This window comes from Larus michahellis, chromosome 8 (genome assembly GCF_964199755.1).
Source record: "Larus michahellis chromosome 8, bLarMic1.1, whole genome shotgun sequence".
Lineage (NCBI taxonomy): Eukaryota > Metazoa > Chordata > Aves > Charadriiformes > Laridae > Larus > Larus michahellis.
Window position 1 is genome coordinate 4956252 of NC_133903.1, and position 25776 is coordinate 4982027.

General features: G+C 59.7%; 1 protein-coding gene across 4 annotated transcripts in view; it reads right to left on the reverse strand.

Annotated features, from left to right (window-relative positions):
- KCNJ12 (potassium inwardly rectifying channel subfamily J member 12) overlaps nt 1-24084 on the reverse strand; it is a 36561-nt gene extending 12477 nt beyond the window's left edge. Inside the window, exons 1-2 of one of the 4 annotated variants that reach the window (XM_074597244.1) lie at nt 910-1814; nt 384-458 (exon numbers count right to left, since the gene is read on the reverse strand). The gene's annotated coding sequence lies outside the window, so the exon portion shown is untranslated. Of the gene's footprint in view, nt 1-383; nt 1815-2514; nt 2615-23332 lie in introns of those variants that run through there. The other 3 variants (XM_074597243.1, XM_074597245.1, XM_074597242.1) reach the window with 3 other exon arrangements.
- Between the last annotated feature and the right edge of the window lie 1692 nt (nt 24085-25776).

Genomic DNA, 25776 nt, shown 5'->3' on the forward strand with positions numbered 1-25776 from the left:
AATGCCGGCTGTTTGTCTGTCCGCTCGCGTCCATACAGCCAGACAGCAGGACACGGCTGGGGGTGAGGACGAGGGCAAGGGGGGGGCGAAGGCCTTGGCAGGGTCAATCCGCACCAGAGACTGCCGAAGGATGCCCCAAAACTCCAGGGGATGCCGAAGGATGCCTCGTCCTTGCGACACCCTTACCCAAACCTCCGGGGTACCCACGGCCCCTTCCCCACTGCCCCCCCCGCAGCCCCCTCGCAGGCAGTCCCAGCTGCCCCCACTCAGACGACGGGTGTTAATACCCCGGCAAATCGCCCTGGGAAGGGGCAGAGACCCAGCCACCCTCCCCAGGCAGGGGGGGGCTGGTCGGACCGCGGGAGGAGGGGTTCAGCCCTTACCTGGTGTACCCCCGGGGGGGTCTCCCCAGCGCTCCCTGTCCATGGCTGCGGGGCGCGGGGTGCCCCGTGGCCCTGCTGCAGCCCGGGCAAGAGACAGAGAGTTTTAATTGAATTTCTAGATTATCCTGGGGGAGAAGTTGTAATCTCCTTAAATCCAACCTCTGGTCGAGTCCCGTAACCTACTGTCCTGCGCCGGGGAAGGGATTTAGCCGGGGGGAGGGGAGGTTTCCCAGCCTGCTGATGCCCCGGACCCCGCGCCCCGCAGGATTTGTCCCACAGGACGTCAGAGATCTGCTCCTGGCAGCCCCGGAACACCGGGAATTAAGGCTTTGGGGTGGCGATGCCCTGTCCCCTCTCCCCACGGCAGGACACGGTGACGGGGGGTGTCCCAGGGACCTCCCGGAGCCGGTGGGGCTGGGGCACCGGTGATGGAGATGTCTGGTGCTGGGTGGAGGACGGGAGCTGGCTACGGGGTCAGTGGGGTGTTTGGAGGGTGAAGATGAGCCCCCCCCCGGGTGGGACTCACGGTTGGGAGGTGTCTGGGGATTTGAATTGAAATATCTCCTGGCCTGGCTGTGCCCGGGGTGCCGGCGGGATGTGCAAGTCCCCAAGCAATTCCTCAAGTCCCCTTCCTGGCCTGGGCTGCAGTGGGCACCTCCCTCCCTCCCGAAAAGCCCCATCCCTGGATCTCGTGAGCCAGGGGGTGTTTTCGGATGGGTGACCTTGGGGTGTCTCTGTGCCTTCCCCACGCGCTCTCCTCCATCACATGGCCCTCATCTGCCCTGCACACTCCCAAATCTGGATACGTGCCGGCCTCCAGCCCCAGCCCCACACCATCCCAGGGACAAATGCCAGCGATGGGGCTGGGCGCGGATGATGGCAGAACCGAAATCAGCCGGCCACGTTCCTGCCTGTCCTGCGCTCCGCTCGTGCCATTGCTGGGGCCCCTGCAGGGAGTTGGGTTCCCATCAGGGATGGTGGGTTCCCATCCGGCACGTGCCAAGAAGCTCGTGGGGAAGGCAACAACCCTGGTGCCAGCCCAGAGGGATCGACCGGCTGCTAAAAAGCACCGTGGGAAGAATGGGAAAAGGGGATGGAAAGGGCAAACATCTTCAAGCGAATTTTATCACCAACCAGATGGCGATGAGCTGAGGGGTGCAGCGCCCAGGGGCCCCCGTGCCGCAGGTAGCGCCATGCTGCGGGCAGCATCCCTGGGGTATCCCAGGCATAAATTATTTTAAGACCCCTCTCACGGAACGATGGCCACCTACGCTTTAGGGTTAGAGGCAGAAGGTGATGGATCCGGACCTTGTTCAGCCCCAGCTTGCCGGCAGCAGGACTAATCCCGTACCTCCCGCTTGCCCAGCTCCCATCAACGTCCCTTTCCCAAATCCCGTCACTCCCAAGGCGGGTTTTTTTCCCCACGGAGCTCGGCTCTCACCCCGATGCAAACCCCCCGCCGGGAGCCGTGTCTCCTGCTCGAGGGAAATCGCGTGTGTGGGCAGAGCCCGCGCCCGGGAAATGTTTATCCTGAAGGCGCGACGTGCGGCAGGTTGGGAGCGATGGGGCTGCCAGTCGGAGCCGATGGAGCCGTGAGCCGCGGGGAGAGCGACGCCGAGCGCCTCGGCACCGGCTGCAGCCGTTTGGCTGCAGCCGGTGCCGAGGCGCTCGGCGTCGCTCTCCCCGCGGCGGTTTTTCGGCTGGGAATCGGCAGGGAGAAGAGCGGAATGAGCGGGAGAGCCAGCTCGGGATGCGCAGGTGCCGCCAGCAAGGGGAGATGGAATGTAAGCAAGGAGGTTGGAGCCATCAAACCGCTCGTCAGCATCCTCCGCTCTTTTTCGGGCTTTAAACCCGGCGGTTATTCCTGCTCCATCCAAGCGTTAGTTCAGCTCTCCCTGAGAAATACAACCCACGTCCCGCTATCCCGGGGAATTTTCCCGGCTCCTTGGCCGTGCCAGGGTAAAGATGCCATTTCCACCCCAGAAGCGGCTGCGTTTTCAGCGCCATTCGGTATCGCCCTGGGTTAAGGTGTCAGTAGAGCCCTCAACTTGATTTTTAATCCCGGGAGGAAGGAGACGGGGAGGAAGGACATGCCATGCTCGGGCAGAGCCACCCTCCTGGCCCTACTTACCCTCCTCGATCGCAGCGAGAGCCGCAGATGCTGAGCCCGATGCCGGCGGCCGAGCGAGCGAGCGGGCGGCCGAGACTTCGCTGGGCAGCACGCCGCCGTCCTGGCTAATTACTCCCGAGCTCAGATTACAGCCTCCCTTCTTCCCTACATGTACAGGAGCTGGCACCTCGGCTGCGGCCGTGGGGAGCCGCTGCCAGCGAGCGAGGGGGGCATCAACCTTCAGTGGTATTTCTAAGGGGTGGGGGGCAAAATTGCGGTCACGGCAGCGTGGGAAGCCCAAGGTACCTTAGTGGTCTCAGGGGACTGGGAGAGAAGCAGCTCAAAGGGGATTTCAGAGATTTTGGGGATGCGAAGGACCAGCCAGAAGGATGCGACAAAGTCAAACCTGGAGGATCAGACACTAGACCGGGGCAAGGCAGTTGGTGGTCCAAAGCAAGACCTTGGTTCTTTGATCTTGAGACTTAATGATGGCCATGACCCAAAACCCATCACCAAGCATGTCCCACAGGAGGCAGAAAAATCACCCTCCTTTTCAGTCACGGGGGTGACAAACCCCCCGGCACACACGTGATGCTGCCCGGCATCTTCAAGATGAGAGAGACCCTTGCACTGCTTTGCTGCTACTAGTTTTCCGCCAGCCCATGGCTCTGCCCACACCAGTTCAAGAGTTTCAGTGCCTTTTAAATCCCGCGAGGCCTCCCTTTAACGCTCTCATTCCTCAAGCTGAGCCCAGTTGGAGGAGACCTCCTTCCCAGAGGATCCGTGGCGGGATGCTGGATCAGGCAGCCCCAGGTTTCTGCCCTTTCCGCCCTGCCCCGATGTCCCCGGGGAGCCGGACACCCCCACACTGCAGACATGACCCCAGACCCAAGTAGCTGCAGGGGCGGCGAAGGCAGGGCAGGGTATTTTGGGGATCGTCTTTATCTGCTGCGGTGAAGATTTAGCACAGGCATTGCGTAATGCCAGGGACGGGGGGGCTCACTGCTCCCGTCCCCTCTCGCCATCAGGGATCAGCGGCACAATTAATCCTCCCTCATTCCCTGCCTGCGGGTACCAGCCCCATCCATCCTCTCAGCCCGGCCCCGGAAGCAAGAAGTCAAATCTCTGCCCGACATCGGCACCCACCACCCTACCGCCATCACCCAGGGCGCCCACCTTGTTGGGGAAGCCCTGCCCAAACGGGGGCGGCCATGAAGGTACGCACCGGGCAGACGTAGAACTCCCTAAAATAACTCCCTTCTCGTTATTTCTGTGCCCCAGCCTTGGGTGCTGTTGGTCAGCCCTTCGTTAGGGGGTCCAGCAACCGCAGAGACCTGGGCATTTAAAAGGTCATTTTCAAACCGGCAAGGTTTGGTGCACACCCGGTTGCGTTCCCTCCTGTGCTCCTCCGCACAGGCCAGGTGCACCCACCGATGGGCGGCTCGCTCAGGCACACGCTGCAGGATCCCGAAAGCAATAAACTAGTAGCCAGGAATGCTTTTTTTTTTTTTTTTTTTTTCTTTTGGGCAAAAAAACCACCCCAACCCCCACGTGCTCCTGGGCGACCCTACAATAAACAAGGCGAATGCAAAGCCCGGTGTCGGCGAGCCCGGGGAAACCCTGTGTGCGCGCACACGGGTTGATGAAGAGCAGGGCACCATTTCTCCAGCAAGTAAAACCAAAACACCATCAAGGGAAGATTTTGGGGGAGGCAAAGGCGGTGGCACGCTGCTGCCAGCCACTACAGCCTACCTAACCCCCGGGGTCCTGGTCCTGCCCTCCAGCGTCCCTCGGAGATGTAAAGCCAGGCGTCACGCAGCATCCTGGCACGGCCAGGTGGTGGCAACGGGTGGGCTCAGGGCAAAGGTGGCCTGCGGCCGAGGCAGAGGCCAGGTCTGGTGGCATTGTGGCGGGTGGGACAGGGCGACATGCCCCCGGTGAAGAGTCGCACAGAGAGTTACACAACGCCGCCCCGGCCGCCCTTGGCTGCGTTCGTGGTGCACGCTCCTATCGACACGGCCCCGGCCGCCCTCCAACATCCCCGCGGGGAGGTAACTTTGCAAGTGGCGTAAATGCAAGCGCATGTGAGCGGGGGGGCTCTGGTCCAGCCCCCCCGTTCCCAGCCCCGGACCCCCGGCAGTGTTGCCAGCAATGCTCCGGACTCGCCAGCATCCCCTGTCCCCCCGACGTTGTGGGGGGTCAGGAGGGCTGCGGCGGTGCTGCGCGGAGTAGGGGGAACAGGGAGAGCACCCACCACCAGCACCCTGATGAGAAAATGCAGCAGCTAAGGCACCCCACGGCCTAGATCCAGGGAATTTTAGGAAACGAAGGACCAGCCAGAAGGATGCAGCAAATTCAGACCTGGGGGATGTGACGCCACGTTAGGGCAAGGCAGTCAGTGCCCGCGGGCAGGACCTCGGCTCTTTGAACTTGCCGTTTAACGATGGTCATGACCCTAAAATGACCGTCAAGCCTTTTCCAGGGGAGGAAGAAAAATTGCCCTTCTTTTCCATTGGAGGTGAAAAACACTTGCTGGCCCCACCGGGGCTGACACCGGCAGCAAGGAGCCCTGCCCTCGGCGCAGCAGCAGGACGCAGCAGGGATGCTTTTGTCCATAGAGAGGGGGAAACTGAGGCAGGGCAGCTGGACGGGCCCGAGCGTGGGGACCGGTTGCAGCCCATGTCATCGCCTTCCCCCCAGCCTGGCCTGACCCGGGTTCGGGGTATTTATAAAGCCGATAAGGGAACAGAAAGAATTTTCCAAATGCCGAAGTTACGTAACCCGTCCTCGCCCTCCGCGGACATCGGCTGTAATTATAGACTTGCGGGGGGGTGAAGCTCTCCATGGAGGGGGGCACGGCAGCCGGTGTCACCCCAAAGGGCTTCACCCCCCTCTCCCTCACTGTGGCGGGTCCCCAGGGCCAGGCACCAGCCCGTGCCACCACCATGGCCCCGTGGGACCCTGTCCCTGAGGGACCCTGGTGGCATCACGGCCAGTGCCCCCGCCCTGTGTGGGGGACCCCAGGTTTTTGGCGGGGCTTTGGGTGGCTGATCCCCCCGGGGTGCGCACGCCCCTCCAGCCCATCCCGGCACGCGCTGGATGTCAACGCAGATGACAGCCCGAGCACGGCTGACATCGCCATGGTGACTATCAACCGCTGCTGCTGGGACGACTCATGCGGAGATGCTGCACCAGCACCTGCCTCCACAAAGCGTTGACACCCCCCTCCCTCCCCTCCCCCAGCAACTGCGGGTACCCCCTGCCCTCCCCCAACCCCATTTCCACCACTTTTTGCCCCATTAGACCCACAGGCAGCTTCCAAAACCTCCTCCATCACCTCCCGGCTGCCTCCGACGCCACCAGCTGTGCCTCAGTTTCCCCAGCCCTGCACTTGCCACCGGGGGGAGGGGGGGGAAGGTGTCGCCGCCCCGGGATATTTTTCTCTCTCGCCCAACTTCGGCCAAGGCGGCTGAGTTGGAAGGATGCTGAGCGAAGGCTCCGTCGCTGTGGCAACCCGCCACGGCTGTCTCCAGGCGACCGCCCAGGGATGCTGCAGAGCCGCTCAGGAGCCATAGCGAGAGGGACCAGGGCGGGGAGGGGGAAGGAGGTGGGGGGAGGGAAGGTATCCATAGGAATGCCACCCCCCCCCTCCACTCCCCTACCAAAACCACATCCTGGACCGTTGCAACAGGGTGTAAAACCACCCCGAAAACAGCCACCGATTATACTCAGGCAGCCGGCCGAGAACCGACAATCCCGTCTCGCCCCAGGCTGGAGTCGGTACCAGCAGGATGCTCCCGGGCAGGCGCGGGGCCCCGCCGTTTTCAGGGACACCTGCAGGGCTGTGGAAATAATTGCTGGTAATAAGCCCGTTAGCCTCTTAACCCTCATTAAGCAGCTTAGGGGGGACACGCGCCATTATACGCAAACCCGGAGGTGGAGAAGGCCCTTGTCAGGGCAAAGGGGTGTTACTGCTGGGGACGGGATCGCAGCAGGTGCTGCGGGGGCTGTCACGGGGGGCACGGCTCCGTCTCTCCCCCCGGCAAGCTCCCCTCCTGCATCCAGGCCCCCCCGCCCCATTGCTCTTTGCCAGCCGGGACCATGGGCAGTGCCGAGGAGCCGGCAGGGATGGCGATGACGGGCCGTCACACCCGTGTGACGAGTGTGGGAGGTCTCAGCTGCAGTCACGTCGGTGGCGGGGGGGGCTTGTGTGGGGGGGAGAGGGGCGGCTGACAGCGCGGGGCGACGGCCCCGCCAGTGCCCGACACCGCGGATGGGGAGCGGAGCGGGACCGTTTCTAATCGCTCCAGTTGGAAAAGGTCCCATTTCTACATTTGCTGAATTAAAGGATGTCAGTGTCTGATGCCAAGCCCAGGCTCCCTCGGAAATTTAAACTAATGACAGCGAAGAAAATGAGCTGAAACCAGAGCACAAGCGCTCCCACGTTATCCAGCCGCACCAGCCCTGACCAGCCATGACCACGGCAGGGTTTAGATGGCAGCTTGCAAAGCACCAACCATCACAAAGATCTCAACTTTTTGCCCCAAAATGCAACCTTACCCACTCTGCTCGGTCAGAAAGTGCATCGCTGGCACCCGGGCAGGCCGGGCTGCCATGTCGAGGTCCCCAGCGAGACCCCCATCCTCCTCCAGCCTCCCAAAGGGCAAATACCTCCCTCTGTTATGGGTCCAGCTGCTCTGGGCCGTGGGGTTTGTTCAGCACAGGGTGGAAGGAGGATGAGCAGAGTGGCGAGTGCGATGTCCGGATTTCCCCAGATCTGGTGATTCCTACGGCCGGCTCCATCCTGCCCGGCCCCGCACGGGGGGGCAGCGGGGTCCCGGCAGAGCACTGGGGCTGCCAGCCCCTTTGCTGCCCCTCTTCCCCATGGAAATACCTGGGCTCAGGCGAGGGCTTCAGTCCCCGGCGCTCTCCGGGCTCCGCTGGGGCGTTTTTGTGCTGCAGCTGAGCAAAACCACAGGGTGGTGGTAGGTTGGTGGTTTTTTTTTTTTTTTTTTTCTTTTTATAATTTTCTCTGCGAGATAAAATTAAACAAACAAGCCCTTCTGGGAGCAGCGCGAGGAAGGGAGCCTGCTTTGCTACAGATGTGCGTGTCCTCAGCGATTACAACCGCCGAATTAAGCTCTCCCTGTGGCTGGGACATTTGCACGATCCCCCTCCTTCGCCTCCTGCGGTTTCACCGGTAGGAGATCAGCTCACTCTGCAGCCTCCCTCCCCGTGAGGTCATTACCCAAACACCTATTTTTCACAAAAGCATCGAGAACGGGGTTGGTTGGTTTTTTTTTGCCTGACCTCACCGCCTCTCCATCAAATTAGAGTGGTCTCGAGTGCAAGGCTGGGAGCACTCGGCAAAGTGGCACACACTGGTGGAGGAGAGGATAGGATAGAAAATAGAATAGAATAGAATAGAATAGAATAGAATAGAATAGAATAGAATAGAATAGAATAGAATAGAATAGAATAGAATAGAATAGAATAGAATAGAATAGAATAGAATGGGATGGGATGGGATGGGATGGGTTGGGATGGGTTGGGATGGGGCTGGGCATCTCCCACGGTATGGTTGCAGAGGAGGGGGAATGCTGTGGGTCAGGAGCAGGGTAAGGGGCTCCCGGCTGCCCTCTGAGCCCCGGCTGCAGCCCCCAAACCAAAGAGGAACGGCCGTGGCACAAAGACTTGCAAACACACCTAAACTTTCCAGCTTCATCTGATTCGGGAGCCAGCGGAGAAGCCGTTGCCATAGCTTTGCAGACCACCGGTGGGTTTTGTAGCGCAATCTGGACCACGGATCTATGCAAATCCCCAAGGCAGAAGTCTTTATGGAGGCATATGACAACCGAAAAAGAATAGCGCTCAGTGCTCTACTCCCACACGCCACCCCCCAACTTCACCATCATTTAAATCAGTCTTAAGTTGGAAGAATTCAAATCAACACTGTCGTCACAGAGCCAAGCAGAGAGGTGACACAACTTGGATGCTGCCAGGGAAATTGCCCCCCTGAGACTCCAAACCCATCAGCCCATCACTTTTTGAAGCCCCCATTGAGGAAAACAAATGAACTGGCAACCCGCTGCCCCCAGCCCTCCATCCCCTCCGGCCAGGGCTGCCAGAGAGATTTCCAACCAGCCTCCCCCCTGGGATCAACGGGAGGGGGACCGCGGGGAGAAAAAAATATCCAAGACACGCTGCTGAGGCTGGAGAGCCACAGTTGGAAAAGAAATCAAAGCTTCTCAAGAGAGAGATGCCAAGGAGATACGCTGTTCCGAAGAGAAACAGGACATTCGTCTCCGAGGGGGAGGAAGGGAGGAGGAAGGCTCGTACCACCTCTTAGAGCTGCCCTGCTTAGGTGCTCGGGGGGGCTCCAGGCACAGCAGCCTGCTCGGGGGTCTTGTCCCCGCTGTGCAATGCTGCAGACACAGATGGCATCACAGCTACTGACTCTTTGTGTTGTTTGGGGTTTTTGTTATGATTTTTATTATTATTTTTACCCTAAATGCATGTTTTCAATTTGGGGGAAAGGTTGCTGGGTCCCGCCGGCAGCAAGGCAGATGTGGATCCACATTCCGGGCTCCTGGATTGCTCCCTGCCTTCCTGCACCACGCGCCCAGACCCTCCGCTGTCGCGGGGGACGCAGCTTGGCATCGGCAATCTCCTCGGGGCTCTTGTGGGAGTCACGTATGGAAGAAGCTGGGGGAAAAAAATCATACTTTGCTATCACCAGGAACGCCCAAATCAGGTCCCAGTCCAGTGGGTGAAGGATCAGCAGTTTACATTTTCCTCGCGAAACATTTTTGGGTTGCACAAGCAATGGGACGGAGCTGGAAGCAAGCGAGGGAGATGGTTTCAGCGCACCCCTGGTTGCTCCCCCGGAACTGCCCAATTTGGCTAGTTCAGCAACATTCCTGCAGTAAAATTGTTCCTGCAGGAAGTTTTATACCTGTGCCCTTGGGCAAAGCCCTGACAGCATCCTTCCCTGGGAACAAGCTACCTGCCCCCTCAAGGCAGCACCTGGGGAGGTAGGAGGGAGAGGAGAAGGGGCGCAGAGTTGAACCGGCTATAAATAACCCCATGGAAAGGAAACAGGAGAAAAAGCAGCAAACAGAAACCAATAAACCCAGGAATATGGATTCGGCTACGAGCGTTCGGTGCAAACAGCTCCTCACGCTCTGTGTGACCCTGCGGAATCGGGCACAAGAGAAAATGGGATCCATCACGGCTCCACGGACCGGGATCCAGCCCGGCCATCGCCTTTCTACGAGCAGCACATGGAACCCGCCCAGAGCCCTGGGCAGGGTGTGCGGCACACGACGCAGGGTTTGCGGCAAGACCTCATCCCCTCCGCTTCATTTAAAAAGATAAAGATGAGAAAGGGGGGAGTTAAATCAAGGAGAGTTAAATTGAAGAGAGTTAAGTTCAGGAGAGTTAAATTAAGGCACCCAGGACTGGTCTGGCTCGCGGTGGCCAGCAAGTCACAACCAGCAGTGCTGGAGTGATTCATCCCGAACCAGTTCGATTTAGTCAAACCAGCCTAGAATAAGGCAGGGAAAAACGGCCCGGAGTTTGCCCTGCTGATGCCAGCCAGGTATTAGCCCACGGGAGGGATGGGGCCAGCGGAGAGGAGACAGAGTGGGATCATCCCCACCACTGCTTTCCCCACCGCCTCCGGAAAAATGAATGAAAATCTTCTGGATACTGCACTGAAACGCATTAAAGAGGGTTTATATTTTGCCTCTTGTCCCAGCGCATCTCCCCGGAGCACATCCGTCCCTGTCCCCAAAGGCTGCCGGAGGAGGCAGGGACCGGGCTCCACTTCACGGCATCCACAGAACTAGTTTACCCCAGAAAAATCACCCGAGCTGCTTCAGTTTTCCTTGCGTGTAACTTATTATTAAAGCTGAGCAAATAATTCAGGCCAAAAGCTCCAGGAACACCATTTCGCCTTTTCATTTTCGCTCTCAAGCTGTCTGCAATTTTCCCAGTGCTGGGGGATGATTTAAGGACCTGTCTCCGGACGGGAGCGCCTTGCTGCGACGGCGGCTGCGAGTGTTTGATGGCCCGAATTTCACGTGCGCAGATGAGGACGCACCGGACACATAAGGATGGATGAGTTTTTCCCAGTACCCTAATTAGACGAGCAGCATTTGCACGTGGGGTTTGGGGTGGTTTTTTCTGCGTTTGAGACCTGCAAACACGCCGTGCAGAGTTAGACAAGGCTCGCCGAGCGCTTTGCTTTATGGCTTATCATTTCTCCAGCCGATGGTACCAGCCCAGACGCACGATTTCCACGGAGCACCTCATTCCCACCTCCTCTTTGCACCCCAAAACATCACTAAGGACTCGGGAAAGACGTGAGGAGGATGGGACCGGGGGCAGAGCCGCGGGGCCGTCGGGCTGTGGATGGCTCTGACCTTCCAGCGCTGCAGCCATCCCAGGCATTTGGTTCCTCATTAGCGGAAAGGTTAGGGAGAAGGGATCGGCTCTGTGCAAACTCCCCACGGTGCTCGCGTGACGCAGGCTGGCAAAGGCAGCTCGCCCCGATGCTCAGGCAAACGCCAGCCGAGAAAAAAAGCAGGAAGGGGAGAGCCACGCTCCCGGCCTGCCGTGCTGGGGTGCCCAAATCAGAGGTCCCCATACTTGGAATAAGAGCCTGTGCCCCCCCAACCCCGTCCATCCCACGCTGGGGTAAAGCAGAGCCCGTCCTCAAGGCCATACAAACTCCTGCTCTAAGAGACACCCCCGAACCCCTTCCCAGAGGACAGGGGCTGGTGTCACCCGCTGCTGGGACCCCGGGCACTCACTGGGGATGCTGAAGGGGCTGAAAAAGGTACACACACACACACACCCCCCAACGGAGGTGAAGCACGAGAGCTGGCATCGAGGGAAACCGCGTCCCATTCAGGGGCCGTCAGCCCTGGAGAAGGGACCCGCTGCCGGGTTTGGGCAGGGCAGCCGCTGCCACCCCATTTGTTTGCTGTCAGGACACGGCAAACCGATGGCATTAACCTCCCTCTGTAAAGACCCCCCCAGAGCAGCTCAAGCGCGGGACAGACAGGAGCCATTTAATGACCCCCAGCACCTGAATGGGGCCGCGGCCGCTCTCGGGGCCATCCCAGGTGACGGAGCCTGGGGCTCCATTAGTCCCTGCTGGAAACCCCTCTCCAGCCGAACAGCTTTCTCCTCCCGTTGCATAATTGCACTTTGTCGAGCAAACCCAGCCGCTGGCGGTGCATTTTCTCCAGCCTCGCTGCTCTCCTGCAACATTTTCCTTATTCCTTTCACTCTCTCCGGACACTCGCCGAAGCACCCGGCGAGGGAAAAGAGAGAAAAATCCAACGCTCGTCCCACCCGTAAAGCAAAACCCAAGATGAAAAAAGCCGGGGCGGGGGGGAAAGCACAGAGTGGTGTCAGATGCCTCTCCCCAATCCGTCCCCTCCCGGTTTGCCTGTGGGGGTTTGACAAAAGTGCTTTTCGGCTGACAAAATGATTACAGGGTGCCGAGACAGTAAGTTGCACATGGATTTCTTGCCTGCATTTCAAGCAGGGCGAGGACACGGCTGCAAAAGCAGCTGCACTTCTGGAGGGGTCACGGTGGTGGGGGAGAGGGGAGATGGCAGGAGGGGGGATTTGGGGACAGAAGGAAGGAGGGACATTTTCTACTCGGATAAAAAAGCAAGGAGAGAGGGGGTGGGAGCGTGCACGAGTGTGCGAAGCCAAAGGCGGGAGATGCTGCAGGTCCCCGATGGAGTGGGGATGGATTTGGGAGGATGCTGGTGTCGGTGCTTGGACCACTCAAGGTGGGAAGGGGGGAAGCTGGAGCCACTGTCCCCCTGAGCGGGGTCACATCCTGTGGCCTTGCGACGAGGCGGGGGTTTGGCAGCGCTGGGAGAGTGCGTGGATCTTCCCGGAGGGAATATAGACCGAGCGGGGCAGAGAGAGGTGCCCTGGGCACACAGGGCTCCCCGCACCTGCAGGCAGTGGGTGCTGGGCCGGGGTGGGGGGGGGTGGGAAGGGGGGGGAGGAGCAGAGGAGGATTTCAGCTCCAAACTCAATCTGTTGGAGAACTTGGCCTGCTCCCCGTCAAGCTGAAAATAGCACATATGTAAGGACGTGCACGCAGTGCTGGCTGTGTCCTCGCCGAGCGCTTCCTTCCTGCTGCGCTCCACGCAGCGCCCCGGCCCCCCGCCTGCCGCCTCCGGCCCCCCGCAGCCCCCACACACCCGCCACGGGGGCCAGGTCTCGGGCAAGAGATTTTTTTAGCTCCTTAGAGCATCCTTATTTCGGCAAAGCGGGGCTGGTGCCACAGGCGCCGAGCTGGAGCCCGGTCCTTTCACCTTCAGCCACTTTTCATGTTTACCAGGAGGTCCGTCCGGCAGCGGCATCCCTGCCGTTATCATCTGGAGCGGGCGAGGATGAGTGCGGCTCACGGCGGGAGCCGAGCTTTATTAGAAACAGGCATCTGGCCCCAGCCCTCCCTGCGGCTGCCGGCCCAGGCTCGGGCTCAGGACGGGGCCACGAACACGCACGAGTGCCCAGGCATCTGCGGCAGCAGGCGGGGGATCTCCATGAAACCCCAATATTTCTCCAGATTTTATCTCCAAACTCATTATTGGCGGTGGCAAAATAAAGACATCGTCCTCCTCGGCGGGAGCACGTGCTGCCCGGCCGGGGTCGAGCCCCAGCTCTCGGGAGGATGGTGAAGTAGCAGAGCGTGCAGCAAGCTGGAGGATGGAGATAACCCTGGCAGCAACCGGAGCTGATTCCTGCAGCGGAGAGGGAAGAAAAGAGGCTGAGCTCCCCATGGACATCGGACACAGGAATAATGGGAGAGTTTTGTGGGATATCGGCTGCAGCTCTGAGCACAGCCCCTCTCTCCTCTCCCATCCCTGCTTTGAATTCTCCCTAAAGAAATGTCCAGGGACAGTACCCCAGGATGGAGGAAATAGGGGGTTTCTCTGAACGAGGCTTACGGGGTGATAACTGGGGAATTTAGTAAATGCAGAAAAGTAAATAACACCAGGTGCTGGGGAGGGACGCACAGACATGGCGCTTGGTGCACAGCAGAAGAGGATTGTTACAGGGTCGTTCCGCGCTCGGTGTATTCGGGGTGCACGGTACAGCCACCGTAGGACGATCCCCGAACCAGAGGGAGCAAGCAGCCCTCCCGCCAGGCTGCCCGGCATTTCAGGGCAGGAGGAGAGGTATCGCTTCGTAAAAACACGTTTCTCACCCCAAATCTCCGCTCTGCCAGGTCGTTGCTTTACAACAACGGCTGCCTCCTGCTGCAGAGCCCGGCTGGGGAGAGCAGCTGCACGCCAAGGGACATCCCCCGGCTGGGCAGGAACCAAGCACAGCTCTAACACGCGCTCGCGTCCGCAGCGCACCAAAAATGCCCCTGAGCATCGCCAAAACCCCGCTGCTTCCCGAAGGCCTCCGAGGAACGGCATTAGCGAGCGTGCGGTATCGGCTCTCCTGAAACAAAGCCATTGTGGTCGAGGCAGGATCCTTATTAATTCTTTCCTCTCTTTAATTTCCATTTTTCCTCGGTTCCCTTTCCAACTGCTCAGGTAGGGGATGGATCAGGGCCCCACCAGCGCCAGCCCTGCGGCGTGGTGCCACCGGCGTTATGGCGCCGTGACACAGGGGCGTGACATGGGGTGGTTGCGTTTGGGGTCGATGGCGAGCTCGGAGGCACACGAGGGGAAGGGAGATCTGGACGGGTCAGAGACCCCCAGGGCAGAGGGGAAAGGGAGGGTGGGGGGCACCCAAATAACACCCCAGGGCTGCGGGGCAGGGGGAGGAGGGCCGGATCCTGGCCCCGTCCACGCTCCAGCTGGGAGGACGGAGACAGGAAACTGCCACTTATCGAAACGACATCATTTGGTGAAACACCCCGGCTTCTCCCCAGACACCGCCCTCGGGGACAGACCGCAGGGATGGGACGGGACCTCTCAGAACCCACAAAACCCACCCAGCGATCGCCCTTCCTGCCTCCACCAGCAGCACTCGCCTCGGCCACCCATCACCGACATACTGCCCTTGGGTCCCCCCATCACCCTCATCCCCCAGGACCCTAAAAAGCACCGTTTTCCCCATTACATCCCAAATCCCTGCAGTCCCCTCTGGCACCCGCCCTGCAGCGCCCATCACCATTGATGCCATCGACTTGTCCCCAGATCCCAGGGGTTGCCGACGTGCAGCGGTCCCTCCGCAGGGGACAGCGTGTGGATGCTGTATGTCCCCGGGACTCCTGCGATACCCACTCGCCCACCCTTGCATAAACTGCCTGGAGCCGGGACTGTTTTCGTTTGTGTTGCCTACAGCGCTGAGCTCTTCAACTTTATTTGCATAACAAATAATTAATAATAATTAATGACAGGGAGAATGGTGCGGATTGCCAGATTTTGCTAATTAGTGAACAAGCGCCATCACAAAAGCGAAGGCAGGCGTCACACGGCCCCCTCTGCCCGCCGAGGGCAGGCTGTGGCCAAGGACACGATGGGGACGGTGGCCCTGCGGGACTCTTGGCCCGTTAGGGGAGGAAGAGGAGGAGGAGGAGGAGGAGGCGGCACTGGGGGTGGTGGTGGGACAGGTCAGCAGTGCTCGCAGGGTTTTGGCTGGTGGCCACTGGTGGCCACATGCGGGTGCCTTGCCACATGGCACACGGAGAACCCGACCCCCCCAGTGCAGCCCCACACTCATGTCATCGCATGGCGTCCCACGCCCCGCTTTCTCCATGCCTTTATTAGAGCCTGGGACAACACTACTTAATTGTCTGATGGTGGCACCGCTCCATATAATTAATGGGAAAAGCGGCACCAGCTCGTTAGAGAAAAGCCTTTGCTCCGGCAGCCCCACAGCCGAATCGTGCTGGGGACATTCCTCCCCCGTGGCCCCTTGCAGGTGACACCCCCTCACCGGCGTGGGGGGCTGAAAGCACCAGGGACAACCCCTGCGTCACCAACACCAGAAAATATGGAGCAGCGAGGATGCGAGCGACCGGCTCGCCTCTTTGGTGACACTTGGGGTGCAGGGTGACATGGCAGCCTCTGCCCGGACATCACACAACTGCAGCCACCTGGGAATACTCACCCCGAGACGGGGTGGAGAGGGAAAGGGAATGGGGAAGAAAAGGAAAAAGAGAAAGAGAAAGAAAAAGAAAAGAAAAGAAAAGAAAAGAAAAGAAAAGAAAAGAAAAGAAAAGAAAAGAAAAGAAAAGAAAAGAAAAGAAAAGAAAAGAAAAGAAAAGAAAAGAAAAGAAAAGAAAAGAAAAGAAAAGAAAAGAAAAGAAAAGGAAAGAGAGGAAAAAGGGAAAATATGAAGATGAGAGGAGAGGGAGGGGAAGGGAAGGGAAGGGAAGGGAAGGGAAGGGAAGGGAAGGGAAGGGAAGGGAAGGGAAGGGAAGGGAAGGGAAGGGAAGGGAAGGGAAGGGAAGGGAAGGGAAAGGAAGGGAAGGGAAGGGAAGGGAAGGGAAGGGAAGGAAAGGAAAGGAAAGGAAAGGAAAGGAAAGGAAAGGAAAGGAAAGGAAAGGAAAGGAAAGGAAAGGAAAGGAAAGGAAAGGAAAGGAAAGGAAAGGAAAGGAAAGGAAAGGAAAGGAAAGGAAAGGAAAGGAAAGGAAAGGAATCGGATTCTCTCGTCTCTGATCTGCTCAAGCGCTGACGGCTGTACCAGGCACAAGCACACATGTGCACCTAGAGCGCTGAGCGCAGCCGGGTGCTGGGGTGAGCGATGGAGAAAGCCCCCGGACCAGCCCACGGCGGGCAGGGTGCTCTGGGGATGCAACGAGAAGGGATGCAGCAGAGCAAAGCCCTCTCCCTGTATCCCTCTATTCTCTCCATGAAATCCTTCAGGTCCCACTCGCTTCCCACAACCCTTGCAGCAGCCCGGACAAGCCCTCAGAGCCAGCACGGCCCCGGTGACGCTCGGCATCGCTCCCGCTGCCGCTCCAAACCAGCCCCCTTGCTGTACACCAGCATTAGAGCAGATCCGTGTGTAATTACGCTTCACTGGCTCTCCTCTGTAACTGTAATTCCTTCGCTTTGCTGAATTGCTTCCCCTTCAGCACCACACATAATCCATCGCACTGTAATTATACGGGAATTTTAATATCTGATGCATTTGTAAGATGCACTTAATTCATCAGCCCCTTTAAGTACATTGTCATTACAGCCTTTAGCGCGGTAGGAAGGATGACTCGCTGTCAGATGGAGATTAGCTGGCCCCCGTGTGTAATGAGTTGGAGGACGTTCTCAGCCCAGCTGAGAATCGCGCTGCCCAATCTGGCCCTGGGGCATCCAAAGCTGGGGAGCAGGACCCACTGCGCCGGGAGCCCTGACCCCCCCGGGGAGATTGGCAGTGCCAGGGCTCCCCTGTGCTCCTGCGGAGATGAAGGGCAGCAGAATCCAGAGCAGCACCTGACCCCCACTTTCCCAAACGTCTGAATCACCCGACAGGGACGGATTTGGCATTTCATGAGAGAAGGGCCTGATCCAGCAGTGGCTGCCCAGCATGGGGGGAGGTTTATCGCTGCAGTCAGAGCACTGGGGGGGATCCCCAAAGGGCTCCCCAAGGCAAGGGATCCACATTTGGATCCCTCCAAATGCACGAAAAAAGTAGCCACTACTGAAGGCATATTTTTCCTGGCATTTGTTTCAGTGGCTCCTTTCCAGACGCGTCCTAAAAGGGAACCAAAGGCCTTTGAGCCTCTTGCAGCGAGCACAATGCAATGATTTTCCCAGCCCGGGCAGGACGGATGAGCTCACCGGCGTCCTTGGTTCCCCCCGGCTGCGGGGCACAGGGTCCCTGTGCCGTGGACCGTGGGCCCCGGGGCCGGCCGGGGTGCCCAGGGAGGGCAGCGGGCTCGGCGGCATGCCGGGGGGCATCTGGGCTCCATCCCACTGAGCTCCGGAAGAAACGCCAGCTGAGCCTGGGAACAAGGGGCAAAAGAGGAGAGGGAGGTGGGGGTCTCGGGGACTCGGTCTCCGTGGGGTGTCCTGGCTCTCACTGGCGGTGACACCACCTTTTCGCACTGGGATCATACCAGGTTTTCCCTCAGCGCTGCAGTGATGCCCACGCTGCCCGGCCAGGTGTCCCTGCGGGCGGGTGGCACCCACGGGTGGTGGCATCCGCCCCCACTGAAGCCACCTCGGCTCTGGCCACGGGCCACCATGGAGGCACAGCCCTGCTCCCCATGGCACCAGGTGACCCCGCAGCCTTGGGGTGGGACAGAGACTCACCGGGTCCCCGCAGCATTGGGTGACAACTGGGATACAGCCAGGGCCCTGCCTCCAGGCACAATCCCTCCTCCTGCCTCCGCTGAGACCTGCTGGAGCGCAGCCATGCCGGAGCAGAGCTGCCATGACATTTTGGCTGGAGGGGGTCGCTCAGCGAGTACCACCCCAAGCCCCGGGGCTGCTACCAGCACCCCGAGCCCACCCACAGCCCTTGGGCTCCCAGTGGGTGCCGGCACCGGAGCAGCTCCCAGGCACACCCCGGCATTCGGCAGCGTCAGGCACGGTGACACACTGGCCCCCCACCAGACCACAGCCTCGGCACAACCCGGCAGTCTCTCCCGCAAGCTCCCTGCTCCGGCACCCTACACCCCCCTGGGGACTCAGGCTGGGGACAGGAAGGGTGCTGCGGCCAGCCTGCTGTCCCCCCCTGCCCCACGTCACCGGGTCACGGCATGTACAGCAAGCTCCAGAGCTGCAGCTCACCGCACCGAGTGCCAGCACGTCCCTGCGCCCACATGCCAGACACAAGTGGGGACACCGGCTGCAGGGGCAGAGCTCAGCCTGGATGGGGGCACCTCCATCCCAGGGTATCCAAGGGGCTGGTAATGTACCATCTCCCCCCCCCCACCGCATCCAGAGGGACCCTGGTACCTGCCCCCCATGGGGAGTCACAACCTCCTGCCTCAGTTTCCCCATCTGCGCAGTGCTCTCCGAGGAGGGTAGAGATGGGAGCGTGGCTGGCAGAGGATGCCAGCAGGGTCTCTAACCTGACCCCTCGCTTAGAATCCGGGCAGGGCTTGCTCTGCTCTCCCCCTCCCCAGATCCTCCTTCCACAGGGTGCTGCCACCCAGGGGGGAATTCGGCTCCCAAGGTCACCAGACAGATGGGGCTGGGGACAGACGCCCCAGCTCTCGTACCCAGACAGCTCTACCAACCACCCCCTCCAGGCCCTGGCCACCCCCTGGGTCTCGCCTACCCCTCAAGTGTCCCCCTCCCTCCCCCTTCTCCCCAAAAAGCAAATATCCAGGGAGATGGGCTCCGCGCTGCAGCTCTGCCGGTGGCACTGGCGGCTGAGCAGAGCAGACTGCAGCACGGCCGTTACGTAAGCCCGAGCCGGGCTCCGGGGATGTAGGACACCGGGGTTGTCCCCCAGCCCACCCGGGGACTGTCACCCCCACCCCGCCTCGGCCCCGGGGCTCACAGAGGGTGGGGGGGAACCCCCACTGACTCAGCCCACGCTGAACGGGGTGCGAGGGGGCTTGGGGTGGCCCTGGGGGTTGCCGCGGCCCTGCCACGGGGCACAGGGTGGTGGCAGAGGGCAGCAGCGGGGGGACAGATGGCAGGAGGGTTGTGTTGCTGTGGGGCAGGGAGTGGGGCAGGCGACGGGGTGGGGCGGGGCTGGGAGATGGCGGGTGCTGCACCCACATCCCACGGAGTCCTTCTGCAGCCCTCGGCCAGGACCCCACCGGGGCTGACCCGTGCCAGGGAGAGCGCAGGGATGGAGCCGCCTAGCCAGGTGGTGACTCCGGGGCAGTGTCTCCCTCGGGGTGACTCACGGAGCGGGATGAATGCAGCTGGGGCAGCGGATCCTGGCCTCTTTCCCAGCCCGCATCCACCTGCTATGTCTATGTCCCTGTCCCCACATCTCTAGAGGGCCAGCATCCCCGGGGACAGCATCCTTGACATTAGCATCCCTGGAACAGCATCCCTATGGTCGGCCTCCCTGGGATCAGCATTCCTGGGAACAGCATCCCTGATATCAGCATCCATGGGTCAGCAGCCCTGAGAGCATCCCTGGTGCCTCCAGAACAGGCTGGGGAGCCAGGATTGGTGCTTCCCAGAGCTAAAAGGGAGATCCGTCCCCCACGGGACAGTCCCACCATCACCTGCCCCGTAGCCCTGGGGGGAAGTGGAGGTGAGGGATGGCACAGCAATGTCACCCATCCACGAAGCATCCATGCCCTGTGCCGGTGGCACGGCAAGCGGGCAGGCAGCACTGGCAGCACCGGGGCTCCCCCAGGACCAAGCCCTGCCCTGGCTAACGGACTTGGCAGGGGGCTGGCAGCATCCCCTGTCACCGTGCAGGATGGGGACAAGGATGGGGAGCCGATGGCCCCCCAACCACGTGGCTTCTCTCTGGCTTTCTGCCAGGTGGAGTCGGGATCCGGCCATTTCCGTCTGGGGGTGAGGGAGGGGCGGAAAAAGCCCAGGCTAAGGCTCCTGGCAATAGGAGATACCAGAACAGGGAATTAATGTTAATTAATTCATAATGATGCTGAGATAGTGATACCAGATGCTTCAAAAGTCCAACGGGGGAATCTGAAAGAGCTTTGTAAAAAACCATCGCCCACTGGCAGTCCTGCCTTGCTGCAAGCTGGGAACGAGGGAGTGAGCTGGGAGCCGGCATCGAGCTGGGAACCAGGGATCAAGCCGGGAACCAGGGATCGAGCTGGGAACCAGGGATCAAGCTGGGAACCAGGGATTGAGCTGGGACCGAAGGATCAAGCTGGGACCAAAGGACTGATCTAGAACAAGGGAACAAGCTAAGAACAAGCCAGGAATGGTGAAAGAGGGGGCATGTCCCAGTGAGGTGACAGGCCTGCAGTCACCCAGAGATGTGGGCGCAGCACCGGGACCCCCCCAAGCCACCTGCCACCCCACTCCCACCTTTCTGCCTCCCACCCCAACTCCAAAGCTGGTGTGGGGCCGGGGCGACGAGACGCCCACCATACTGCGCTCCCTGGGGCGCAGGGGCTCCCTGAGCCCCTTGATGCTCATTTTTATTCTCCTTCCCTCCATTTCAGGCAGACCGGGTGCAGGAGAGATAGAGGGACAGGCTCATGATCTGGGACAGTGGGACAGGGAGGGACACAGGTCCTTCGCCAGCCGGCGTCCCCACGCTCAGGGGACAATTCCCAGCTCCTGCAGCGAGTCGGCAGCACGAAGAACGGGTGCAAGCGGGGCTGGTTTCTCCCTTCTCATCCAGGAGAGCCAGCCCTTGCCCTGCGCTGTCGAACGCAAGCCGGGCTGGAGCTTTGCCAAGGGGCGCAGAAGAGCCTAGAAAGGGGCTTGAGCCCTGGTGCCACCACCCCAGGGCTGGGGACCCCCCGTAGCCAGCACCGGGAAAGATGTAACCGTGAACTCTGCAGAAACCATGGACAAACCCCTGCGCTTGGGCCCGTTTGCCCCCCTGGCCAGTGTGGGGGTTATGCCACCCCCAGGGTGATACAGCAGCACCTGCACGCAGAGGGGACCCCCAAAACGGGGTCTGAGGCAGGTGGCCGAGGCCGCGGCGGCGCGGGATGGCACGGCGTGGCCGGGGCACGGGGCCGCCATCGCTGCTTACATAAGGCACCCGCTCCACGTGCCACGCGACGGGAGACGGGGACGGACTCGTCCCCCCAGAAACCCCTCTTAGGGACGGCGCTCCCGCCCTTTCTAGAGACGCCGTCCTCAAAGCTGCCAACCTGTCCTCTTTTCCTCCCAACACGGAGGTTGGGTGAGGCTCCCGCATTGCTCCGAGCACATCTACACCCTAAAACCTGACGCCGATTAGGGAGAAAATGCCGGGTTTGAGCTCACTGTGCCGTTTCCCCGACAGCTCCTCCAAAGTTTATCCGCAGCAGGGAACGGTTCCCATCGCGCTGCCGGCAAAGCCAGCCCTGCAGCCTCGGCCAGCCGGCGGGGAGAGGGGGGAAAATCCACAGCGAGCCGTGGCTGGAGCATCGCAGAGCACCGTGGCACCGTGCTGTGCAGCCGGCGGGGGGACACCGCCATCCCACCCCGGCTGGTCCCATCGTATCCCCCGGGGTCATTTCAGGGCTCAGAAAAAAATCCACCTTGGCTTCGTAGGTAAAGCAACTCTTTCAGGTAAAGAGCAGCAGAAGCAATACAGGATTTCAAAGCGTGTCGTAGATCAGAGGCAAGAAATAAAGTGGCCTTTAAGGTGCCTTCCCCAGCAAAGCCGGTGTTTTATTAAGCCTATCCAGCACGGACGGGAATGCTCACTGTTATTCCAGGCCTGAAAGGAGCAGGCGAGGATTATTTTTTTTTATTATTAATTTTATATTTTTTTTTTTAAGTCTTGTTTTCATTATTTCCTGGTGGCTTCATTGCTTTGTGCTCACACAAAGGGAATTTCACCTGCTGTTCAGAACAAAAGGCCCCGGAAAGTTTTGCGGAGAAGGGGACAAGGGGAAAGAGCTTTATAGAAGCAGAATGAGTTGTGGCAGGGTTTGTTTTTCTTTTCGCAGCGAGCTGTAAAACATCCCCCGGCTCTTTGGTGCCGGCGGGAGACCCGGCACTGGCACGCGAGTCCCCTGTCCCCACGGTGTCACCCCCGCGCTGGGAGCAGGGGGGTGTCACAGCCCTTTATGAGATTGGGCTCGATTTGGGGTGCAGAGGGGGCCGTGGGAAGGCAAAAAGGGGATCGCTCCCCATCCTTTTCGCACGGAAGCAAAGTCAGCACCACGCTTTCTAAGAACAAAAAAAAAAAAAAAAAAACCAAAACCCAACCCAGCCTTCATTTGCCGACACCACCGCAAAACAGGTGGTTCAAAATCACAAGTGGAAAGGGGAGAAAAACCCCCTATTTGGGGATTTTGCACTCGTATGCGCTGCAAAACGATGCGGGAACGAATGCTGCTAAATACACACCATTTTCCCCTCTAACACTCTTTGCTCTATAATTAAGAGAGACTTCTAAAAATACAAATAGCCTCGAGCACCCAGCGAAGGCGTGCAGGTGCTGCTAACTGGAGGCACTTTAGTACAGCTCATTTTCTGGACAAATTTTACTAGCCTGGCTCGCGCTCAGCGCCGATACTATTACAGTGATGCAATTATGCTGCTGCCGCTGCTGTCGTCGGCTTGCTTTGCTTATTTTTTATCTTTTTTATCCGCCCCCCCCCCCCGCCGCACCGTGCTTTGCAGTTTGCCTTCGAAGCACCCCTTACCCTTCCCCAAATCGCGGGGCTCAGCCCGGCCGTGCCCCACCGTGGGGGAATCGGAAGGTCGGGCCGAGCGCGCATCGCACACGCGCGTGCATCTCCGCATGTGCGCACACGGATCGGGGCATAACCCCGCCACGGGCATTTCCAAAATGAGCCGGTGCGCAAAAGTTTTTGGCCGAGAAAGCGAGCGGGCCCGGGGAGCCGGGGGCTGGGTGGGGGGGGGGGAGAAGCGAGCAGAAGCGAGCGGAGGCGAGCAGGAGGCACCGGCGCTCCCCAAAACACAGCGGCGAACCCTCGCCGCTGGCCGGGGAGGGAGGGGGGCCCATGGCACTGGCAGGGTGACGGCGGTCAGCTTCGCAAAATCCAAACACCCCCCCCCCCTCCAGCCCCGCAACCTGGCATTTTGGGCATGGGAGCGAGGAGGTGGGGGGTGTGGGGGGGTGGGCAACTTCACCCAGGAGGCTGCCGCGGCGAAACTTCCCCATCTTATTTCTCCATTAGGGCTGCAATAGGTGGAAGCGATTGACTCACTATGAGACTGCTGTTTTTGCCTCTGACTTGGGATTAAGACGGAGCCGGAGGAGCGGAGGAGCTGTCGCGCCGGCTCTCTGGCAGGCAGACGCCGGAGCCTTCACTTACCTCTCACTGCATCCAGCCCCCCCACCCCGGGCCGTGGGGCTGCGGGTCCTGGAGAGTTAGCTGGCGGGGGACCCCACATCCACTCGGGTTTCTCCCAGGACCGACGTTCGGCTGCTGCTTCTTAGGCACAGACCCAACCCCTCCATTCCAGCCACGGCGGGGAGGGAGGGGGGAGAGGAATATATATATATATATATATCTTCTTCCAAAAGGAAAAAGAAAAAAATTTAAAAAAAAAAAAAAAGAGGGAGATTTAAAAAAAAAACAAACCACCACTTTTTTTTCTTGGTTCGGTTTCCCCCTGCCACCCCCTGGAGAGAAAAAAAAAAAAAAAACAAAAAAACAGATAAATCCCAGCGACCAAGAGATCCAGACTCAGGTGAATTTAGCTTCAAACTCCCTCTGCGCTTTCAGAGCCTTCAGCCTCAAATGGGCTCTGGAAGATGCTGGGGGACCCATCGTCGCCGAAGTGTCATCAAATATCCTTCGGGCTCAACTCCGCTCCTGCCCGGGGAGGGTGGACTTCTTCCCCGCTCGCTGCGTGCTGTGGAGTTGGCAGGGACCTGCCTGTTTCAGCCTCAGCGTGGAGGGTGGGTGGGTTGGTTGGTTGGTGTGGGTTGGTTTTCTTTCTTTTTTTTTTTTTTTTTTTTTTTTTTTCTCTCTGCTATTGGTTTTCTTGCTATCTGATCCTGAGCGAGCGCTGCAGCTCGCCGCTTCCCTGCTTTTCCTCCCCCCACCTCACCCCCCCCCCCCCCCCGCCCCCCCAACCAGCTCCCAGCCTTTTGACAGGGAATGAAACACAGACACCCAGTGAGACAGGCTCCGGCTTCTACAAAGCTCCACTCCCTCCTACCGCCTTTGTCCGTGAACAGCAACTACTCCCAACTCTGCCCGTAGACACAAGTGAACCTCTGCATCAGCACTTTCCTAATGGCTGCTTCGCCCGAGTCCTTCGGCCCTTCTTCTCCTTCTTCTTCCTCGCTTCCTCTCCTCTACCTTGATGGCTTCCGCTTGCTTTTCTAGCCCGGCCCCGGCTCCGACAGCCACAACGGCGGCGAAGCAACAACCCTTTCCCGACGGATCCATCTCAGCTCCCCCGTGCCGGCTGCTGCGGTCGGGGGGTTGCGGCCCCGCAGTCCATCACCGTCCTTTCTGGGCGCCTTCCATGAAAAATCGATGGCGGGTACCACGTCCCCGGAGGCTTCGCTCCACTTTCGGCTGGTTTAAGGGGCAGGGTCTGCGTGTGCGGAGAGGAGCCGGGGGCAGAGGGAGGGCTGGGAATCGAAGACACTTCTTTTTATTGCGGGCGGGGATTTTTTTTACTTTTTGTTTTGGTTTTTTTTTAAGATGGATTGCAGTCCAAGTTTATTTCTCGGTGGTGAGCATTATTTCGAGCCGTTTGGGAGGCTTTGGGTGTCTCCGGGTCACCCTGTCCTTATAACAGCAAGGCCTTTTTGGAGCGGGTCAAAGCGAAACCCTGCTCCAGCATCCTTTCACCCCCCCGGCGGAGGGGAGCGGGCAGCCGAGGGATGCTGCAGTGGGCTCACAACCCCGGCTGGCTCCCAGCCAGAGGGAGATGCAAACCAGCCACCAGCTGTAATTTTTGCTAGACTTCCTCCACGCTTGGTCGCCCGTGAGATCCCAGGGCGGCTGCCTGCTCCTTTCTGGGGATTCGCCGCCTTCGCTCAAAACAAATCACAGCCGGGAGACCTCCAGCCTCGACAGCGATGCCCGACACCGCTCGGCTTGGCTGTCACACAGCCGGCAGGTCATAGAAAAAACATAATTTCCCCAAGCACGTGAAGAAGTTGCCTCCCCACCTGCCCCATCTCCTTTTTGCGTCGCCTCCCACCCCTTCCCAGCCTTCTCTGCACTCTTATTCGTCTCCTACCATGGGTTTGGGACCACCGATCCCTTTCTCTTCCCTTCGGCAGCATCCCAGAGCGGTGACTCTCCTTGTCCCTGGTTCCCATCCTCTCCCCGGCACAGTGATGGAGCATCGTGCTTCCCCTCCCCACCCCCAAACACCCCCGAGCCCCGGAGCATCTCAGGGTGATGGTTGCGGCGCTGCCTCCCCTCCCCTCTCCATGCTGACTTGCCCCATCTCACCCCATCGCGCCAACCCCACAAATACGGCATTTTAACCAACACTTTGAAATCCAGGGATGGAAAGCGCCGCAGGGCCTTGTTCTGGCAGCGATACTCCTAAACCCCCATGGATGCTCGGCTAACAGTGGGGATTAGGGTTTTGAAGACCGGAGGGGACACCAGCCCCTACGCTGGGCACGGTGGCCATGAGCACGGCCACCCAGAGAACTGAGGGGCTACCATCAGTGTCCTGACCCCAAAACACCCCTCCCTTCTGCCTGTCAGGCAGCCCCTCGCGCCCTGGCTCCCTCCTCTCCTGCCACCCAACCTGTTCATCGCTCGTGGAAAGCTTTCCG